The sequence below is a fragment of the Chrysochloris asiatica genome, unplaced genomic scaffold (genome assembly GCF_000296735.1).
Source record: "Chrysochloris asiatica unplaced genomic scaffold, ChrAsi1.0 scaffold00025, whole genome shotgun sequence".
NCBI classification, from domain to species: Eukaryota; Metazoa; Chordata; class Mammalia; order Afrosoricida; family Chrysochloridae; genus Chrysochloris; species Chrysochloris asiatica.
In genome coordinates, this window is record NW_006408543.1 from 20,044,136 (window position 1) to 20,067,704 (window position 23,569).

The 23,569-nt window shown below is 43.8% G+C and overlaps 1 protein-coding gene across 1 annotated transcript in view; it reads left to right on the top strand.

The window, feature by feature from the left end:
* The first annotated feature begins 20,532 nt into the window (after positions 1 to 20,532).
* The window catches only part of FOXN3 (forkhead box N3), a 523,145-nt gene continuing 520,108 nt past the window's right edge, over positions 20,533 to 23,569 (top strand). The window contains exon 1 of the mRNA XM_006839582.1: positions 20,533 to 20,617. The gene's annotated coding sequence lies outside the window, so the exon portion shown is untranslated. The remainder of the gene's footprint in view (positions 20,618 to 23,569) is intronic.

Consider the following 23,569-nt stretch of genomic DNA (forward strand, 5'->3'; position numbering starts at 1 on the left):
CACTGCTTCCATGAGTATTGATTATAGATGCAAGTGGTCCACTGTTATTCCTAAGGTTTTCAGTGGCTAAACATTTGGAGGAGGATGGGTATAGCACTGAAGGATAAGCACTGGACTGCCAACCACAAGGCTGGCAATTCATACCCACCAGCTGCTCCTCAGACACCCTATGAGTTGGAACTGATTAGATGACAATTATAACAATAACAACACCACTCAGCTATAACCCTCTTCTCCTTCCTCCTAGTTTGTCTTAGTGTGGAAGCTCAGCTGAAACCTGTTCACCATGGGTGACCCTGCTGGCAAAATACTGGTGGTCCTGCTTCCAGCATCACAGCAATACTCAAGGTACCACAGTACAACAAAGTCATAGATGAGCGGTGGTATTGGTGACTAGCTGCTATGAACTGAATTGTGTCCCTCCAAAAATATGTTAAAACTCCAACCCTGGGTGGCGCAGTGGCTAAGGACTCAATTGCTAACGGAAACTTCTGAGGTACGAACCCACCAGCCACTCCTCAGGCAAAAGATGTGACAATTGGCTTCTGGAAAGATTCCAACGTTGGAGACCCAATGAGGTGGTTCGACTCTGTACTATGGGGCTGCTGAGAGTTGGAATCAGTGAACAGTAATGGGTCTTTTGAGTACTGGTGAATGTTTAGAATAGGATCTTTGAAGATATTAGCAGTTAAGTCACATGAGGCCGTACTGGAGTACAGTAATTTCCAGGTCCATCTAAGTCGCATCCTTATAAAAGAGGAGCAGAGATACAGACAGATCCAGAAGGAAACCGGCCATGTGAAGGAGTTCTTCTAGAGCTCCTCGTCAGGAACACCTGGGGCTTCCAGACACTGGGGAAGATGACAATAAAGGACCGTCCTCCTGAGTAGACAGAGTTATTGTTGTTTGTTGCCATCGAGTTGATTCTGACTCACAGTGACCCCACATGTGCAGAATACAAGTTCCTCTGGAAGCTTTCCAAGGTTGTGACCTTTCAGAAGCAAATCAGCAGACCTGTCTTCTAAGGCACCTTTGGTTAGGTTTCACCACCAACCTGTAGGCTAGTAGGTGAGTGCTTAACTGTAAGTGCCCTGAATTGCCTCCCAAACTGTGACACAATTGTGCTTAATGGCACCCACTTGAAAGTATTTTGTTATGGTGACCCCAGGGTACTAACACATGGGCGGTCATTTTAAGACAGGAAGACAGAGATGGTCATTCCGAGAATGTGGGATGACAAGAGATAAGGCTGAGACAGACCACCAGTGCCCAGAGCTAAGCAGAGGAGGAGGAACCAGGGCGAGAAACGGAGAAGGGCTGGCCAGAAGGGTAGAGGGGAAACCACAAGAAAGAAGGCCTCAAAGGAGGCCCGAGTTTCAAGGAAATGGAAGTGGCCGTGTGACATGGCCCCCACTGCCCGGCCATCTTACAGGAACCCTGCAGGACCAGGAGAGCTGCTCCTTAGAGTTTCTGAGACTCCCAATCTTGACAGACACAGACAGCCCCATCTTTCAGTCATGCAGTGGCTGGTGGATTTGCACTGCCTTCTTTGTGGTTAGTAGGCCAACACGTAACCCATTGTGCCATGTTCGACGTGGCACAGAGACATGGGGTAAGCCACTGGTGAAATCATTGGTGTGCTCAGGAGAGTGATTTTGATGGAAGGCTGGTTGTGGTAGGCATTTGTTGTTATGTGCGGTCGAGTCAGTTCCAACCCATAGCGACCCTGTATAGGGCTTTCTAGGAGTGGCTGGTGAGCTTGAACCATCGACTTTTTGGTCTAGAAGGTACAGACTGAAAAACTCTTTGAGTGCAGTTCTCACTGCACGTGGGGCCGCTATGAGTTGGGACCAACTCAGTGTCAACTTTTTTTTCCTTTTTAATTTTGTGTTTAGCCTGGTTTTATTTAAGACCCTGGCATTTGTTCTTGGGTTTATTTTCATAAGTAGTGCAATTGAAAGGATTAATTATATTTTTTTTACTTCTTGTCTTGTAAGAAATTATTCCAGTTCCATGTTTAACTTGCTAGGGGAATAATATGAAAAACTGACCTTTCTGGGTGGTTTTTTTTTTTTTTTTTTTATGAATGGAAATTCATAATTTCTCTTTTTTTAATGGAATCTTTTAAGTTCTTTGCTCTTTGAGACAAGATGATCCATCGTTTCACATGGAAAGTTCCTTATTGTGAAGTTCAGTGTCACCAAGAAGTGTCAATGGATGAATTATAAGTATTCACCACAATGTTGATTTCTACAATACAAAGAGAGAAGGCTGAATAAAGAAAACGAACTGAATTTTAAAGTGGTTTCTTCTCTATAAAAAACATTCAGAGAAAATGATGTTTGCTCCATAACTATGGAGAGTTGTATATATATATTTGTGTGTGTGCGTGTGCGCGCGCGCAAAAACTCTAATGTATTACATTCTTCAGTGTCAAGAAAAGACTTTTTATCCTTCCAGAAACATGTATAAAACATATGCTCCGTTTTACCCATATGGAAAGGTACCTATGATTCAGTTTGCTTATATATCTGGTTTAGTCACTAGCATCACTAGACAAAGTAGCTAGATATGGAAACAATCAGTTTATTCCATAGCTGCAGATGGCCCCGAACCTAAGTGTATATCCTTATCATGAGAGGACTCAAGTGAGAGGATGGTGGGTCAGTACACACCCCAAACTTCTGCCAGAGAAACAATGGACAGTTGGTACAACTGGTATCAAAGATAGAGACTGTACTGGCTAATGTTATGTGTCAACTTGGCTAGCTCTGGTTCCCATTGGCTTGTCCAAACACTAGTCTAGTTACCATCATGGAGTTGTTGTTGTTAAGTGCCGTTGAGTCAGTTCCGACCTATAGCGACCCTGTATAGGGTTTCTGAGGAGCAGTTGGTGAGCTTGAACTGCCAACATGTAATTAAATCAGTTAGCCTTGAGTAAAACAGATTACCTTCCATAAATGTAATCCAATGAAAATTAAATGCAATTATCTTACATCTAATGTAATGTAATCAGCCAGTTGAAGTCATACCATTGTAGGCTGGATCCTAAACCTAATCACATCTGAGTTATAGAAACACTGAAATAGATAGAGACACACACAGGACAAGACAGATGACTTTCGAGGATAATTTACAAGGAAAGAAATGCCAAGGATCATGGGAAGATATCAGAAGTAGGAGAGAGCTTCACAGTTGAGACTCTGATTTGGACTTCTGTTCTCCAAAACTGTGAAACAATAGATTTTGTTTTTTAAAGGCACCCACTTATGATATTTCTGTTATGGCAGTCTTAGGCCACCAGGGACTATGGGATCAGAAACTGTGTCAGTTAACAGAAGCAGAATCTGGCTGATGTAACCAGAAAAGGCATTTATAATAGGATGGTGGGTAGCTCACAAGAGCGAGCGCCACAGGAAGGCTGGAGTTTCGATGTGACACAGCTCAGATTTAGATCCACCTTCACCTCACAGACTGGTCAAGGCTGACAGCTCTGGGATTGCACTCAGTGTAGAAACTCTGCCACCCCTGTGGCTCTTGAATTATACATGGTCCCACTCCTTATGTCTTTTTTTTTTTTTTCATGATTTATTGTGAATTACGTGATAGTTTACATGGGAGAACATTAGTTTTACATTCATTCTATCGTATATCGTCTCATTCCCATGGTTACAATCCCCTCCATGCAATCCTTCCCCCGTGCCCCCAGGTGCTCCATAGCTCCACATCATCATCTCTGGCTCCATTTCAGGCATCACTGCTTCTCTGGGTAGGGTCCCGCTCTCTGCTCTTCTCCCTTGATGGTCCTAGCACTCCTTGTGTCTTGAGCTGTTGGTGGAACTTAGGTTGGTAACTCCCACACGCTACTCCAAATGCAAAGGCTAGAAGGTTGACTGAGGACATTTTTAGCCATTAGTGAGGAAGCAGGCTTTGCCCTAGGGTTGAACAATCACTGACCACAGAAAAGGATTACATTCTGGGTGACTAAAAGGATAACGAATGTCATTCCTGTACTTGACAACTGGGCCTGTCTTTATAGTCCAGAGTTCAGCAGCACAATGTCCTGCATGTAGCTGGTGCCCAACAAAAGCTTTGAATGTAAATGTTCCACCAGTGTGTGTCCAAGGTCACACCTCATAGATTACGAATAGCCCAGAGAGCTGATAAACTCAATGATTCAAATAGTCTTTCTGTTTCAAAGCTGTGGCTGTATTGTAGAACCCTTTGGTTGTCATGTGACTATATTATATTTACATTCTTTGATGGGATCTGTGGGAAGGCCATGAATGAAACTCACCACCCACTCTGTGGAAATCCCCTTCTGATCCATCTAAAAACATCAGGATTTGTAGTATTATATATAAACACACACACATACACACACACACACAAGGAAATAGAATGGTTTGAACCCTCTGGTCTTCATTTTTTAAGTTAGAGAGAGAAAAAGAGATGCTTAGACTTTAAGATGAAGATCACAGAAACTGTACTCAAGGTGGGAAATGGTACAATCCTTGGTGTTATTTGACAAGATTATTGTCTCTTGTCACTGCTGACTGGATGGATAGAGTGTGGAGCTGATAGACTAGCAAGTCATTCATTTGCTGAGAAATCAGAAAAGCACTTGAGGTTCAACTGGTAAAGTTATCAAATGTCTTACATCCAGACAGCTACCTTCAGAATGACTTCCACACAGGCAACTGGGTTCTCCTGTTTTAAAGTACAATATGGTGCCTTGCTGACTCTGGAAATTCAGTAACATTTTCTTGGTGGTGATAACAATCAGAGAGAACATCAATTGCCTCTTATTTGATAGCAAAAAACTTAGCACAGTTTTAAATTCTAAGGAGGTATTTTAATACACTATGCTAAACCTATCAGGAACCCTGGTGGCACAGTGGACTAAGCATTGGGCTGGTAACAGAAAAATCTGTGGTTTGAACTTGCCAGCTGATCTGCAGGAAATCGACTTGGCAGTCTGCTTATATAAAGATTTACAGCCTTGAAAACCCTGTAGAGTAGTTTGACTCTGTTCTAAAAAGTTAAAATTGACTTGGCAGCAGTGGATTTGTTAAGCAGTTAAACCAAAAGCCAAACTCACTGTTATTTAGTTGACTCTGACCCACAGTGAACCTACAGGACAGACTAGAATGATGCATTACATTGGGTAAATCTGCAGCACAAGACCTCTTTAAAGTGTTCAAGAGCAAAGGTATCCGTTTTAGGACTAAGATGTGCCTGACCCAAGCCATGGTATTTTCAGTAGCCTCGTATGCATGTGTAAGTTGGATAATGAATAAATAGGACTATAGAGGAATTGATGCATTTGAGTTATGGTGTTAGAGGAGAAAATTGAAAAGTACCATGGATCATCAAATGAACAAACAAATCTGTGTTGGAAGAAGTATAGCCATAATGCTCCTTAGAAGCCAAGATGGCCAAACTTTGTCTCTCATGCTTTGGACATATTATCAGGAGGGGACAAGTCCCTACAGAAAGACATCATGCTTGGTAACGTGAAAAGTCTGCAAAAAAGAGGAAGCCCCTCAATGAGATGGGTTGGCACAGTGGCAGCAGCAATGTGCTCAAGGGTAGCAATGATTGTCAGGTTCACGCAGGCCTGGGCAGCATTTCATTCTGTTGTGCACAAGGTTGTTATTGTTATTAAGTGCCGTGGCATCAGTTCTGACCCAAGCAAACCTGTGTAGGGTTTTCAAGGAGTGGCTGGTAAGCTTGAACCACTGACCTTGCAGTTTAAACCGACTTTGCAGTCCAGAGCATTAACCCACAGTGCCAACAGACGGACTCTCTATGAGTTGGTATCAACGCAACAGCACCTAACAACAACAATATACAAACAGCATAACCTTGCTTGTTAAAAGCGAAGAGGACTTGAGGCACTAAGGATGCAGATCATAGACTACAGCCTTCAGCATGGATTACTTTTCAATGTAAAGAAAACAGAAATCCTTACAACTGGACAAATAAGCAACATTATGATTAAGGGAGAAGAGATTAAAATTGTCAAAGATTTCATTTTACTTGGAACTACAGTCAGCACCCAAGGAAGCAGCAGTCAAGAAATCAAATAATGTATTGCACTGCATAAATCTGCTGCAAAAGACCTCATCAAACCTATTTCAAGAGATCCAAATTTGTCTTCATTCCCCAAAAAAGGTGACCATGAAACACAATTTGGAAATTATTGAATAATATCATTAATATCACATTCAAATAAAATTTTGAAGATAATTTTTTTAAATGGTGATAGCCGTATATTGACAGTTGTTGTTGTGAAATGCCATCGAGTTGGTTCCAACCCATAGCGACCCTGTATAGGGTTTCCGAGAAGAAGCTGGTGAGCTTGAACTACCGACCTTGCAGTTCAAACGGCTTTGCAGTCTGGTGCATTAACCCACAGCACCACACCAGTACTCCCACCAGAAATTCAAGCCAGATTCAAAAGAGGATGTGAAATGAGGGTTACCATCAAGGACATCAGAAGGATCTTGGCTGAAAGCAGAGAATACATATCAAAAAGATGTTTACTTGTGTTTTACTGACTTTGCAAAGACATTCAACTATGTGGATCAAACAAATTATAGATAGCATTTAGAACAATGGGAACTCCAGAACACTTACTTGTGCTCATGAGGAACCCATACATAGAAAAAGAGGCAGTTATTTGAACAGAACAAGGGGACACTGAATGGTTTAAAATCAGGAAAGGTGTGTTTCATGGTATGTGTGTATTTCACCATTCATTTTCTGTCTGTACACTGAACAGGTAATCTGAGAAGCTGGATTGTATGAAGAACATGACATCAGGGCTTGAGAAAGACTCATCAACAACCTTCCATAGGCACATGGCACAACCTTATTTGCTGGAAGCTAAGAAGACTTAAAATACTAACTTAGGAAGATCCAAGACTACAGTCTTCAGTATGGATTGCACCTCAGTGTAAAGAAAACAAAACTCTCACAATGGAATCAATAAACAGCATCATGAAAAATGAAGGAAAGACTAAAGTGGTCAAAGATTTCATTTCACTTGGGCCTACAATCAGCACTCATGGAAGCAGTAGTCAAGAAATCAAATGATGTATTGCATTAGGCAAATCTGCTGCAAAAGATCTCTTGAAAGTGTTAAAGAGCAAAAATGTCACCTTGAGGACTAAGGTGTATCTGATGCAAGACATTGTCTTTTCAGTGGCCTCATCTGCATGTGAAAGTTGGACAGTGAATAAGGAATAGAAGAATTGATGCCTTTGAGTTATGGCGTTGGAAGAGACTATTGAACATAACATGGCCAGCCAGAAGAAGAAACTGATTTTAGAAGTATAGCCAGAATGCTCCCTAAAAGTAAGGATGGCAAGATGTCATCTCATACTTTAGCCATGTTGTCAGGAGGGACCAGCCACTGGAGAAGGACTTCATGCTTTGTAAAGTGGAGGGTCAGTGAAAAAGAAGAAGACCCCCAATGAGCTGGACTGACACAGTTAACATAACAGCAAAGGTGAGGATGGCTCAGTACCTTACAGGGTCTCATTCTGTTGTGCATAGGGTTGCTATGAGTCAGAAGTGACTCAACATCATCTAACAACAACAACAACTACAAAGTGTTAAAGAGCAAAAACATCACTTTAAGTACTAAAGTACATCTGACCGATGCCATAGTATTTTCAATTTGCTCCTGTGAGTATGAACACTGGACAATGACTAAGGAAGACTGAAGAAAACTGGATGCATTTCAGTTATGGTGTTAGTGAAGAATATTGAATGGACTACCCGAAGAATGGGATCCTGTATGGTAAGCACTGGACTACAAACCACAAGGTCTGCTCCATGGGAGAAAAATGAGACTTTCTGCTCCCATAAAGATTTAAGCCCTTGGAAACCTTATTCAGAGTTGCTAAGAAGTGGAATCAACTCGAGGGCACTTAACAACAACAGCCAGAAGAATGAAGTTCTGGTGTGTCACTGTAGAGTAAGCACTGGACTGCTAACTGCAAGGTTGGTGGTTCAAACCCACCAGTCACTCCTCAGAAACTCTATACAGTGTCACTATGAGCCGGAACCAACTCAATGGCACTTAACAACAACAATCAAAAGAGGAAACAAATCTGCCTTGGAAGAAGTACAGCCAGAATGTTCTTTAGAAGTGAGGGTGGATAGGCCTGGTGGAGTGTTGTAGGATAAGCACTTGACCTCAAGGTTGGTTTGAACTGCAAGGTCAGTGGTTCAAACTCACCAGCTGCTCCTTGGAAACGCTATACAGGGTCACTGTGAGTTGGAACTGACTTGAAAACACTTAACAACAACAGATTTAAACTCAAATACTTTGGACATGCTTTCAGGAAGGAGTGGTCCTTAGAGAAGGACATCATGCCCTGTAGAGGGTCAGCAGAGAAGAAGAAGACTCTCAACAAGAAGGACAAATGTCATAGCTACAACAGTGGACTCAAACAAGCAATGATGGTGAGGATGGTGCAGGACCAGCCCGTGTTTTGTTCTATTGTACCATAGGGTCTCTGTGAGTCGGAGCCCACTCCACCTCAGAAAGTCTACCGTATCTACCATCTACTGAACATTTACTACGTGCCAAACAGAGTCAAATATTTTGCAGGCATGATCTCATTTCATCCTCCCCAGAAGTCAAGGGAGTGACTATCACTAAGGCCTCTCTGATTCCAGAGCCCATGACCTTGACTAGGCAGTACAGATCCAAGGACATTTATCCAGGATTCCATACAGAAACTGCCTCTCATTCGGCAGTCTGGCAGGAAACATCCTCCGAAGCTCACGTGGGCCAGTTGTGGTGGGTGACACCCATGACTCTGAAGTGTGACTCTAAGTGGTACAGGCTCATCTGTGATCTGTGCAATCCGTGTCGAGGCTGAATGCCTCAAGCCTGCAGTGCCTCCCTGCTTGCTTTCCTGTGCCATGGCTAGCTTGGGGATTCCTCTGCGGGAGCAGGGAGGAACTCCGGACAAACATCTCTCTTTGCGCCTTCCCTTTTTTCACCTGTGTGTCTTAAGGCTAAATTAACACGTGTAAAGTGATCTGGAACGCTAGGGTAGAAGGGGCTCAGGAACTGCAGAGAGTCTCCCTGACTCCAAACTCTGGACAAAGAAGTCTGAAGGGGACCAAGGGGGTCTGCAGGGGCTTAGAGATACCCTGCTCCTGCAGCCAGTGGGTTGGCCTGGGGCCAAATCAGACTCCTCCCTGGCAGTTTCTGCTGCATGGCAGGTGTGCTCAAGGGTCAGGGCCCAGGATAAAGAGTTCCTAATTGATCCTAAATGACCTGAGCCAGTGTCCAGGAATCTCTCTCTCTCTTTTTCTCACACACACACACCTGCTCAGTTCTGACTCTTGGCCCCCCCACTTGTGTCAAACTAGAATTGTGTACAGTAGGGTTTTCAGTGGTTGATTGTTTTTTAGTAGGAGATCACCAGGCTTTTCTTCCAAGGCACCTCTGAGTAGAGTGGAACCCCCACCTCTTTGGTTAGCAGCTGAGCGCATCAACTGGTTGAACCCACCACGGTCTCCAGACAGAGAGGCCAGTTCTGTACCTGGTCTGACAGAGAAGGGAATGAGACCCTGCTGTCTGCCAGGCTGCCAGAGCATGACCATTCTCCAACTTGCAGATTTCCTTCCATTTTGTACATGTGATAAATATGAATGCAACGTATGAATGCAACGTATGAATGCAACAAAGTGAACGCTGTTCATTCCTTTTGACAAGCCTGGATTCATAGTAGCGAGGTAGTTTCTCACTGTGGGGAGCCGTAAAGCCTTAATAAAATAGTAAGGTCTGTGGTTCAAGCACACCAGCTGCTCTGCAGGAGAAGGATGAGGCGTTTGCTCCTGCAAAGAGTTGTTGTTGTTGTTGTTGTTGTTAAGTGCCGTGGAGTCGGTTCCGACCCACAGAGACCATGTACAGGGTTTCCGAGGGTGTAAATCTTTACGGGAGCAGAAAGCCTCATCTTTCACCCGTGGAACAGCTGGTAGTTTCGAACCGCTGACCTTAAGGTTAACAGCCCGATTCATAACCACAACGCTACCAAAGCTCCTTACAGCCTTGGAAACCCTCCTCAGGGTCACCGTGAGTCAGGACTGACTCAAAGGCACACAACAAGAGTCCTAAGATCACATCATCTACAGCTTGGCTAGTTGAAGATGTGGCTGTGGGCTTCCAGGATAAGGTTGAGGCTTGTGGCTTCAGTGGGAGAAGGCGGGTGGCACTGGATTTACAATGGAAAGCATAGGAAGAAGTAAGTGGGAAAGCTTTCAAGATCATCTGACACCAACTGTATTTAGAAAGTCAGAGAGCAGAATCTAATGTCCCCAGCTTGTCTTTTGTTCAGGGCCACTCTGTGTGTGTATAAACTGTGGCTCTGAAAGTGTGGACAGCCAGCTCTAAACTGTTTATGATCCTGGGGGTGGGGGTGGGGGTGGAGATTTGTTTGGATAATCCAAAGTTTATGGTCGGCTTTCATCATGTTTTTACCTCCCGCTTGGGTTCATTCATGGGTTGTCATCCATCTCCTGAATCTACAAACTGAGCATGTGGCTGCTGGAACCAGAGATGGGGGAGGTACTCTTGCTTCCCCAGGCTTCAGGTAGAGGATTTCAGGGAAGAAAGCTAGCTAGCCTGGTTTAGGATTAATAGTCAGGGATGGAGGGTCACACTCTCAGATGCTCTCTCAACTGGTCACCAGAAAGCTCATGTGAACGGAGGAGGAGAGTAGAGCCAGGCAACCACACTCCTTAGTGTCTATGTGAACAGTGACCAAGGCCAGGAAATGTCCCCATCCTGGGCCAGTGGCGGCAGTGCCCTCTGACAGCCAGGATTCACTGTGGTCACCCTCTTGGCTTTTCCCTGGACCTTGCGAAGAGTCCTCCTGATTTCTCTGGGCCAGAGTCTGTATGATGCCTTTGGTCTGTGTGATGCCATGGGCCACTATTGGACATGTGAAACCAGCAGTGCTGACTTCCTTCAGGTCTGCGTCAGGGCCTGCTGAAAACCAACAAAACCCAGAATAATCAAACAACAAAAGAAATCCAAACCCCCCAGAATAACCAAGCTGTTGTGATTGCGTCACTTCTGATTTATAGCGGCCCCATGTGTTACAGTACAGAGTAGAGCTGCTCTGTAGTCTTCTTAACTCTGATCTTCATTGAAAGCAGATTGCCAGACTTTCTTCACCAGGCACTGCTGGGTGAATTCCAGTTACCAACTTTAAGGTTGGTAGTTGTTGTGAATGCTGTTGAATCAGTTCTGACGCATAGTGACCCTCTATAGAGTTCCCAAGGAGTTTGAACTGCCAGCCTTGTGGTTAGCAGTCCAGTGCCTATCCTACAGCACCACACCACAACTCCTTTAGGTGAGTAGTTGTTGATAAATGCTGTCGAGTCAGTTCCAACTCTTAGCGACTTGGCATAAAGTTTCAGAGTCCTGGTGTGGAGCCATAGGATAAGCACTCAGCCTCAAGACTGGCTTGAACCATAAAGCTGGCAGTTCAAATTCACTAGCCACTCCTTAGAAACCCTATACAGGGTTGCTATGAGTCGGAACCAACTCGATGTCACTTAACACCATCACCACCAACATAGGGTTTTTACAGGGCAGCTTGTGGGTTTATCCTACAACGCCATACCAGAACCTTTAGATTAATTGTGGTTAAGTGCCATCAAGTCAGTTCTGATTCATAGCAACCCTGTATAGGGTTTCTAAAGCTGTAAATCTTTGCAGGAAGAGAAAGCCTGCAGTCAAGTAAAAATTGTTTTCACCACCCAGGGACCCGCAACGTGATCATAACCTCTTAGTAAGTCTCCCTGCCTCCTGTCTGCTGCCTTCCAAACGATCCTCCATATGATCCTTGTAAAGCACAGAATTCCTTACAATAGCTGCTGCTGCTTTATTGTGATTTAGGTGAAAATCTACAGAGCAAATTAGTTTTCCATTCAACAAATTATACACAACTCCTTTTGTAACAATAGTTGTAATTCCCTCCTATAACATTACTCTCCTCACTTCTGCTCTTGGTTCCCCATGGCCATATCCATTCATTCTTCTTCCTGCCCCTTCTAAACTTTTTTTATTTATGTTTTATTGTGAATTATATGATAGTTTACATGAGTGAACTTTAGTTTTACATTCATTCCATCTAAACTTTATTTTGAAGCAAATGCTGCTCTATAAATGCTTCATATTAGCTAACTTAAAGAATTTCTTTTTTTAATTAATTGAGCACTAACTATGTGCTAGATACTATTTTATGTTCTTGGAAATGATCACTGAACAAAACAAAGATTTCTGGATTTGGGGGTGAGACAATGAGTAATAAATACAAAAAGTAAGCAAGTTAGTGGTGCGTTGGCAGGTGATAAGCACAAGGGGACAGGAGAAAAGATCTGGAAGATCAGGAGACATTGAGCAAAGGCCATTGGAGCAAAGGCTTACAGAGATAAAAGGGTTTGCAATGTGGAAATTCTGATAAAGTTCAAACCCTGGTGGACTCTGGCCCCCTCAGGCATCTCCTGCTGCCGAGAGACACTTCCTCATAAAAAAGCTGTGTTTCAGCCACACTACTCTTTTGGTAATGTTCTCCCTGCCTCTCTCTTGCATCTCTCCTCACCTTTGTCCAGGTGGTGTGACGCTCCAGGATAAAGCACTGGACCACCTGCAAGGCAGCTCCTCAAAAACCCTATACAGGATTGCTATGAGTTAGAACCGACTCTAGCATTTAACAAACAAGCATGTCGTCTGCTCAGAGAGAGGATCTTCTTCTCCCTACGCTTGCTTACGTTTGACATTACTTGTCCCTGAAGACTCAGAGTATGCTGATGGATTAATGAGGGCTGCTAGTGGAGGTCTCTTGATCATCCTTTGGTGTCAAACATACTTGGAGTTGAGCTGTGACCCTGTCTCTTAATAATTATGCAACTTTGGGGAAGTGTGTTCATTTGTAAAATAGGAATGAAACCAGGACCGTCTTTTTAGAAGGACCCTGGGTTGCACTAACGGTTTGTGCTTGACACTGGACTGCTAGCGGCAAGGTTGGAGGTTCACACCCACCAGCTGCTCCTTGGAAACCCTATGCAAGGTCGCTATGAGTTGGAAGTGACTCAACAGCACTGACCAACAAGCCTTGGTGTAGCGCTATAGGATAAGCACAGGACTGCTAACTAAAAGGTCTGTGCTTTAAACCCACGAACTGTTCTGCAGAAACCCTATACAAGGTCGCTATAAGTTGGAACCCAACTCAATGGCACTTAACAACAACAACAACAAACTAGCCAGAGGAGGAAGTCGTCCAGTGAGACGGATTGACACAGTAGTAGCAACAATGGGCTGAAAACAACAACTGAGGATGGTACAGGAGTGGACAGTATTTCGTTCCAGTCTACAAAGGGTGTCTGTGTGTCTGAGCCTGCTTGATGGCACCTAACAACAATATCAACTACAACTAACGTAAAAGTTGGAAACTGAAATCTACCCAGCAATGCCACCCTGAACGATCTGATGATCTACCTCCATAAAGGTCATGTTGAGCCAAGACAGTTCTATGTAGCAATTCTGCTTTAACAGAGGGATCACCATGAATTGGAATCAACACCATGGCAGTGAGTTTGGTTTTCCGGTTTACAATAGTGTTCTTGTTATGTGTTACCGAGTAGATTCCAACATTCCAACTCATAACAACCATGTGACAGAGTGGAACTGCCCCTTAGGGCTTCCTAGTCCTGGTGTGGCGCTGTGGGTTAATGCGCCAGACTGCAAAGCCTTTTGAACTGCAAGATTGGCGGTTCAAGCCTATGAGCTGCTCCTCGGCTCGTCGGAACCAACTCAATGGATCTCAACAGCAACTACAAATCTTTATAAGGAGTCCTGATGTGGCTCTGTGGGTTAATACACTAGGCTGCAAGGTTAGTTTGAACCACAAGGTTGGTGGTTCAAACTCACCAGTCACTCCTCAGAAACCCTAAACAGGGTCACTGGGATTGCAGTTGACAGAACTTGACAACAACAATCTTTATAAGACTACATTGTCAGGTCCTTCTCCCACAGAGATTCTGGGTACATTTGAACTGCCAACTGTAGATGACCAGTTGAGTGCTTACCTACTGTGTCACTGGGACTCCTTTCTCTAAGGGTTGTTGTTGTTATGTGCCATCACGTCAGTTGTGACTCATAGCGACCCTGTAGAGGGTTCCCGAGTAATGACTGGTGAGCTTGAAGTGCCAACCTTGCAATCCAGCCCATTAACCCACAGCGCCACACCAGGACTCCCTTCTAAGGGTTGTTATTGTTGTTAAGGGCTGTGGAGTCAGTTCCAACCCATAGCGACCCTGTGTAGGGTTTCCAAGGAGCGGCTGGTGAGCTTGAACTGCCAATCTTGAGGTCCAAAGCGACTTTGCAGTCCAGCGTGTTAACCCACACGCCACACCAGCATCTCCGAACCTTGTGGCTCATTTTCTAGTCTGTGCCTGGGAGGGAGGCACAGAGGTTTCTGTATCAGATAAATAAAAACCACTTCAAGTTATGTACCACAGAAGGAAATTTTTTGTTAATAGACTTCATTTTTTTAAAATAGTTTTAAACTTACACCAAAAAACAACAACAACAACAACAAAAAACACACACAAAGGGACAGAACGTATATACCCAGCGTTTAGTTTCCCCTGTTATCAACATCCTGTTGTAGTGCTGGAGGATAAGCACTTTGAATCACAAGATCAGCAGTTCAAACTCACCTGCTGCTCCTTGGAAACCCTATATAGGGTTGCTCTGGGTCAGAACCAACTCTATAGCACATAAACAATAACAATGATTCACTTCTTCCCTTTGTTGTTTTAATTACTGTTGAGTCGGTTCCTGTGTAGAATTTCCCAGGAATGGCTGGTGAGTTTGAACTGCTGACCTTACAGCCCAATGCTTTTCCTACAGCACCACATCAGGACTCCATTAGGATGCTACATTTGTTACAGTGAATTATTATTATTAATGAAAATCCAGACTTTATTCAGGTTTCTTTACTGAATGTCCTATTCCAGGGTATCAAGTTCCTTACATTTAGTCATCTCATCTCCTTAGACTTTGACAGTTTCTCAGATTTCCCTCATCTCTGATGCCCTTGGCAGGGCTGAGGAGTAGTCAAGTATGTTGTAGGTACGTTGTGGGTACGTTGTAGAATGCAACATACCCCTTATGCACACCTGGCAGAAGCTTCAGCTGTGATGGAGAAATTCCTGACCTTTCCCTTCCTCCCATCATCCAGGTTCCCACCAGTGCTTCTTATTGGCCTGAATCAGCCATTAGTCAGCAGACACAGTAACCTGTGAAAGTTAGGGGGAGAGCCAGAAGTAGGGTGAAGGATGGCTCTGAGGACAAACTGGCCCAGGCCCGGGCCAGCTGCCGTATGAACACAGAGTAATGGGGTATGGTTTTATTGTAGCGGTTGCATCCCTGCCCTGCAGTCATTTTTCTGTCCACAGGCTCCATGAGACAAGGAGTTCTTTGAGACATCATTTATTTTCTAGAGTCTACAACAGTGCCTGGCTCATTTCGATTTTCAGTGGCTAATGGAGTCCTGGTGTGGCGCTGTGGGTTAATGCACCAGACTGCAAGGTCAGTTTGAACTGCAAGATCGGTGGTTCAAATTCACTCCTTGGAAATCCTAATCCTATACAGGATTGTATTGGAACCGACCTGAAGGCACTTAACAATAACAACAACAACAATGTATAAATAGGAGCTCTGGTAACAGCGTAGTGGTTAGGCGTTGGGCTGCTAACCTCAAGGTCAGCTAGTTCGAAACTACCAGCAGTTCCGCGGGAGAAAGATGAGGCTTTCTGCTCCTATAAAGATTTATAGCTTCAGAAACATATACAGACAGGGTCGCTATGAGTCGGAACCAACTCTGTGGCACACCACCACCATCACCACCACCACCATCAACAGAGTCCTGGTGTGGCGCTGTGGATTAAAGCACTGGACTGCAAGGTTAATTTGAACTGCAAGGCCAGCAGTTGAAGCTTACCAGCCACTCCTTGGGAACCCTATACAGGGTCACTGTGAATTGGAATAGACCTGAAGGCATACAACAACAACAACAATGTATGCACAGGAGCTCTGGTAGCGTAGTGGTTATGAGTTGGAATGTTAACCATAAGGTCAGTAGTTTGAAGACACCAGCTGTTCTGCAAGAGATAGATGAGGCTTTCTGCTCCCATAAAGATATACAGCCTCGGAAACCCTGTACAGGGTCGTCATGAGTCAGAACCGACTGGACAGCACATAACCACCACTACCAATGTATAAATGAATGGCAATTTCTTTTGACGAGGACCCCTTCTGGTGTGCTCTGACTTGGACGATTTGCTACCCACAAGCATTTCTTTGTCACTCTCATCACGTCCTATTGGTGCTAAGATGACTTTAAGCCAAGCAGTTGCAACATGAGAGGGCTAAGTGAATGGCATGAACCGTGGTGTAATTAGACCAGTTTTTGACAAAAGAATCAAACAAATTCTTCCAAGTAAGGTTTGCATGTAGACTTAGAGGCAGGTTGCAGACATCTGCCGGTGATGTTACCATGCCTAGCCTCTTCTGGAAAGGAATGAGTAACTGTTGAGAATAAAAGGTTTGCATCTGTCTTTTCAGTAAAATGTCACCCAGCCCTTTACCTGGCTGGTATTTAGGTGGGTTGGGACACATCATTGGAGAAGCGAATTTTCCTTCCTGCTGGCAGGAGGAAGAAGTAGACTGCCAGAAACAGAACTAACTGGTGAATGCCTCATGGGTGCAGGAAGGCTGAGCAGTGATGCCCTCTAGCCTGGTGAAGCTCCTGTTGTTGCCAGGCCTGCACAGGGACACCCTGGGTCTCGCTACCTCAGATCCAAACCCCTAAGGTCCCAGTATTTGTGCAGCCTGTCAGTGCTGAAAGTGTACATAGAAAACCAGTTCCAGTTGAGAAAAGATCACTTAATGGAGTCCTGGTGTGGCGCTGTGGGTTAATGCACTGGACTGCAAAGTCAGTTTGAACCACAAGGTCGGCGGTTCAAGCTCACCAGCCGCTCCTCAGACACCCTATACAGGGTCATTACGGGTTAGAACTGACTTGATGGCACTTAACAGCATAGTGCATAAAGTAGACTCACTTCTAGTCTCTAATGAAGAGCAAAGAGCTGCATTATAACCACAGCATCGTTAAGTTCTCCGGTTTGATGTTTTCTGTCTTCCAGGGTGACCTGAAATCTAACCTGCCTGGGTCTCATCTTTCTCATTTAGGAGAGTAGAACATATTTTCAACTAGCTTTATTTTTCCTTTCAGATAAATTGTGAAAATAATGTATGTATCAGAAAGAACTGGTTGATGTTCAACCATTTCAGGAGGTAGTAGATGATCAAGAACCAGTGGTATTGAAGGAAAAAGTGCAAATTGCACTGAAAACATTGGCAAAAAACAAGTTCCAGGAATTGATGGAATGCCAATTGAGATGTCTCAACAAACTGATACAATGCTGTAAGTGTCCACTTGCCTATGCCAAGAAATTTGGAAAAGAACTACCTGACCAAACTGATTGGAAGAGATCCATATTTATGCCCATTCTAAAGAAAGATAACCCAATGGAATGTGTAAATGATCAAACACTGTCATTAATATAACACACAAATAATTTTTTCCTGAAGATAATTAAAAAATTATTGCAGCAGAACATAGTCAGGGAACTACTAGAAACTGAAGCCAGAATCAAAAGACAATGTAGAATGAAAGATATCATGGCTGACACCCCATGGATCTTGACAGAAAACAGAGAATACCAGAAAGAGATTTACCTGTTTTTTATTTACTGCACAAAGGCATTTGACTGCAGATCATGACAAATTAAGGATAACATTGTGAAGAATGGGAACTCCAGTACATAGACAAAGAGGCAGGCAGTCATTCCAACAGAACAAGGGGACACTGAATGGTTTAAAATCAGAAAAGGTGTGCAACAGGCTTGTAGCCTTTCACCATAGTTACTCCATCTGAGCAAACAGAGAAGCTAGACTATATGAAGAGGAATGTGGCATCAAGATTGGAGAAGGCGCAAACGACACAACTTTTTTGCTGAAAGTGAAGAGAAGACTTGAAACACTTACTGATGAAGATCACAGATCTTCCGTATGAATTAGGCTTCAAGGACCTTTATAATTCGACCAATAAGCAACATCATGTAAGTGGAAAAAAAGCTGAAGTTGTCAAGGGTTTCATTTTACCGGGTTTCATAATCAATGCCCATGGAAGCGGCAGTGAAGAAATCAAAGGACATATTGCATGGGCAAATCTGCTGCAGAAGACCTCTTTCAAGATCAAAGATGTCATTTTAAGTGTACCTGATCTATGCCATGGTGTTTTCCGTCACCTCGTATACATGTGAAAGTTTGAACAATGAATAAGGAAGACCAGAGAAGAATTAATGCCTTTGAATTATGGTGTTGGAAAATAGTGAACATACCATGAACTTCCAAAAGAGCAAACAAATCTGTCTTGGCAGATATGCGAGTAGAATACTCCTTAGAAGCAAAGACAGCGAGACTTCATCCTACAGACTTTGGACATGTTACCCGAGGGGACTTGTCCCTAGAGAAGGACATCCTGCATAGGAAAGTAGAAGGTCAACAAGAACGCGGTGGACTGACACAGTGGGTTCAAACTTAGCAACGATTTTGAGGATGGTACAGGGCCAAACGCTGTTTTTATTCTGTTTTACAGAACTGTATAGTGTGTAGAGTCAAGCTATGAGTCAGAACCAACCCAATGACACCTGACGGCACCATAACAGCACTGTATGTAGGAAGTGATGAATATAGAAATGTACTGCATTTTCGTTATAGATATGTCATTTTGCGCTGTCTAATCAGAGAAATAGTTGGGAGGCCAGGTGGTGGTTCCTGAAGTGTTGAACATCAGGGCTGGGATTCTAGCTCCTGTGCTCTGTGATTTTTGGCAAGCCACTTAAACTGTGGAAACCCCAACTTAGTGTTTTCTAAAGTGTGGACTGTATTGTTGATCTTACACAAGTGTGATGAAGAGCTGATATATATATATATACTCTCATGTATATACATATATACTTGCATATATATATATGCAAGTATATATGTATATACACAAGAGTACTTTGAAGATCTACAAGTGTAACATATTATCAGCTAGTTCTTTGCAAGGACTAAGGCAGAGGAAAGGGTGCCTTTGATGTTTAATTAATACTAAATATCTTCCATTAAATTTGTTTAGCTATAATTGGAGAAGGGGGAGGATAAGAATACTTTTCAAAGGGACTCTTTCTGCACCAAAAATAGAACCCAGAAAGCACATATTTGATTTTCCTTCTGGCATCACACCACACAGCCCTTGTTATTAGCAGTTTTGCAGAATTGTGACCTTCCAACTTGGTGATAGCTGAGAGTAAAAGAAACCACCAGCTATCCGGGTATTTCCAAAAGCTTTTCTAACTAAAGCAGTTTTATTTGGAATTAAAGTCTAATTGAATTGTCCTCCTAAATGAACACTAACAAGTTTAAAGCTTGTCTCCCATGGGAGTTGCAGGCACTGAGAGGGTGCTGAAAGTTCTTTTGGAGCGAAGGAGGGGCTTTATGGAATAATACCCTTTCCCCACTTATAAAAGAGAAACCTAGAGCTTCCAAATCCCCTCATCACACCAGCTGATTTGTGTATAAATCTAGGAACGTCATTTACTTTCAGTTTACTGAATTTGTGAATTTTCCAATTCGTTTTCATTTGTAATTAAGTTTTCTCTATGAATCGCTCCATATGCTACCATTAATTGTTTCTCCTTGATTTCTTAGGAGATACACGAGTGCATATTTTAATGTAATTTTGGAGGTCTTTTGAAAATCAAATGACTACGTGTTTAGCCATATGGGGTTTTGTTATTTAAAATAGCATATTAGAAAAGTTAAGAGAAAGCAAAAAATGCAAAAGGACTTGTGTGTGTGGGGGGGGGATCATTGGGAAACTGTTTAAAACATTATTCTAAAGACGTACATTTTCAACCTTTTTTTTAAAAAAAATGCGTAGTATTTTTGAAGTCTCCCTTACTGTCTCTTCTTTTCTGTGATGGACAATCTTCCAAGTGCTCCCGGCCAGCGGAGGCTCCTGCCCTGGACTTTACTGTGGGGCTGCGGATATTAGCATATGCTTCTGGGGGCCCAATTGCCACCACCCCCCATGCTTTTTCTTTAACATCCTATGTCAGGATTTGACATTGAGCTTTCATTCCTCTGCATTCACCTTGGCCGCTTTGAAAGGGGTCAGCGGGGGTGCACAGTGCCCCCGGGCCGCCTGCGGTAGGTGCGGGCTGCAGTCCCGGCCGCCGGTTGGCGCGGAGAGCGCTAGGACCCAGCGGGGCTCCGGGTCGGGTGGGAGCCGCGCCGCCGACCCCGGACAAGCGCTGGGCTCTAGAGCCGGGGTTCCGGACGCGATCGGCTGCAGCTCCGCAGAGAGACCGGGGAGCCGGCGGCGGCGGCCTCCCGCGAGTCCAGCGCCGCCGCAGCCCCCCAATGCAGCCGCGAGGAGCAGCGGGGGGGCAGCGATCGAAGGTAACGAACGTGGGGCTCATTTCCTGCCTCCCTCTTCTGCTGCGCGGGTGAAGCATTGTCAGGAAGCGCCCTCGGCGTGCAGACTGCTGCATTTTGGGGCACCCTTTGATTTTTTTTTTTTTTTTAAGGTGCCCGCCTCTGTATTTCCACTTGATTTCAGATTGCTGGACAGCCTGCAGCCTCAAGTGGGAAAAAGCCAGAGATGGCAAGTTGCTGATTTTCATTAGTTTGGGCTCAAAAGTAAGTTCATTAAAAAAAAAAAAAAAAGTTTCCCAGGAAATTGTGGATCGTCGTTTTAAAAAATGGTTGTTTTAACAAGGTCAGCCAGATGACTGGTCGAGAAGCGATCGGATAACGGATAGACTTGTGTCGAGGATTTTTTTCGGGCAGCTCTGTTATACATTACTTTTATTTTCAAAGAACTAATGTGTGAAATGTGGAGTTTAGCTGGGGCAGAGTTTACGGCGTGGCTGTTGCGACTGCTTTTGCTATCAATTAGAAACAGTGTCAGATCCGTGGGCAATGGAAACCTCTTTTCAAATGCTGTCTGATTATCCTGATGTGCCATGGATATGCGAGTTTTCGTGGAGGGGAGCGAGGGGGGGGGGAAATCTAACCCGGTATGGAGAAATTAGTATTAGGAGGAGAAAACCATGATTACGCCTCTCGCCAAGAGACTATTTTTCATGCTTTGTTTATACTCCAGGAATGACATTTGGGGCAGGAAAACCGCAGTCTTTCTCGGCAGCGTTTAATTGTGAGATTATTAATTTATTTTATTTATTCGTCTCCATTGGTTGGACTCGGGGAGCCCTCTGTCACACGCCGTGTGACACATTTGCTAGTGGTTGGGACACATGATTGCAAATGTAAAATGTGCTTCCGAAAGGTCTGCTCGGCTGGAATCTCCCATGTGGAGCGGGTTGTGGGCAGGGCGCGTCCGGCTCATTGAGGAAAAAGGGAATCGTTTTCCTTAGCTAAGGAAGACGTCCTATTATATTCCTTTTGTTCCCTGTTTTTCATTGATCGCCAGCTCTGCCTTAGAGAGGAGAGGAGCTGGAGAGTGGGTTGGGGGTGCAGAGCTGGGAAGACTGCTCCGGCGACTGGAGCCCCCACTTCTGCCCCTACCCTGATTGGTCAGTGAGGTTGAGACTTAGGAAAACAATCACCCAAAACCTTCCTTAAAAATCAAGCTGTCTTGCTCAGATTCGCCGCCGTCTGGTGCTCAGATTTCTGCAAGACTTGTATGTTTAAGTCCGGCGCCGCTACCTTTATTTTAAATCTGTTGTTGTTTGTAGTCAAATAAACTAGGCCATTTTTCGTGACAAATTTCTTTACAACCATCGGTGCCTAGCTTATGTTGATAGAACAGATAGCTTTATAACACGTCCCCAATTATTTGAGCTCATAAACTGGAGAGTGCAAAGTTCCTTAACTTAGAAGCATTCTTCCTGACCATTATTTTGTTTTGTGGGCATTTACAGATCACCATTGGCAGATGGATGCTTAACTGTATCCTTACTTTTTTTATAATTTAAATGGCTTATACAGGAGCATGTTTCACAGCCTAAATTTAAGTTTGACACGGAAAAGATAATGAACAAACGATCACAATCAGTTTAGAGATGATTAGAAGAAATTGTGGTATCTGGATTGAGGAGAATGCATTTCGTATCCAGTAAAAAGGGCATTTGTCAATGTCTTAGAATATGAAAAAGACCATAACGTGAAATGTTGTATCTCTAAAGCAGAACGTAAGGCCGGTGGACAGCTTCATTGGAGCCTTAAAGCCCCTCATTAAAGAAGCCCCAGTCCCAGAAGTTGTTCAACGTATAAACACTTTTCTGATTGGCTTAGGAATTTAGAGACAGGAAGTGGATGGTATCTAATAACTGAGGAGTGGAGACATGGTTGTCATGGAAACAGAGCAGAGTAACTCCACCCCCCCACACACATATACACACACAGCCGCCGTCACCACTTAGACAACAACAATAAGAAAGAAAAAAAAAAAAAAAGCCCTGTGCATTATCATAGACGCTTGGAGAATGCGTTTTTCCCTTTCCTACCGCATCTGTTGAAACCTGAGAATGCTTCCTGTCAAATCAAGGTCATTTAGCAACAACCAAAAATGCGCTGTCTCCCAGATTTCATGACTGTATTTGTACTGAAAGTAGATGACCAAAAATTACCTGAAAGCAAGCATGGGGTACACGTGCTTATTTAGCATGGTTATAGCTTGTGCTAAGAATGTGCCTGCGCACTTACTAGTGGAGTCCAGCTGATTTGCAGATCTGCTGTTCCAAGCCAAACTCTTTCTTAAAGCTGTGAAGACTAAACTGTTAAATATTGTGGAGAAATAGTCTTTGAGGGGAGGGTATAAATGGAGCTTGTTTTGTTTGCAAGTGGCCATTTGGGGAGTCTGCTCTGAAGCTAGCCTGTGTAAAGTTGTTGTTAGGTGCAGTCAGTTGGTTTCGACTGAAATCGACCCTGAATAAGGTTTCCAGAGCAACTGATGGGCTTGAACCGATAACCTTGCGATTAGCAGTCTAGTGGTTCTCCTACAGCGCCACTTCAAGACTCCTGTGTTGTTGTTGTTAAGCGCCATGGAGTTCGTCCGACTCATAGTGATCCCATATAGGGTTTCAGAGGAGCGACTGGTGAGTTTGAACTGCTGACCTTTTGGTTCAAAATGACCTTGCGATCCAGTGCTTTACCCTACAGCGCCTCTCCTGTGAGGCAGGGGTAAATGAAGACTGTCTGGGGCTTTGGAAAATGTTAGTGATGGTGTTTTCAATAGCTGAACAACATGAGGGAAAACCCCTGCATGGAATAAAGAACGGTTTCACAACTGCAATTCTTCAGCCAAGTTAGAAAAAGAGTGTTTCAAGTTTTGGGGTAATGGAGAGGCTCTCCAAATGACGGTGGCAGATGTTTCAAGTGTCTTTGTAA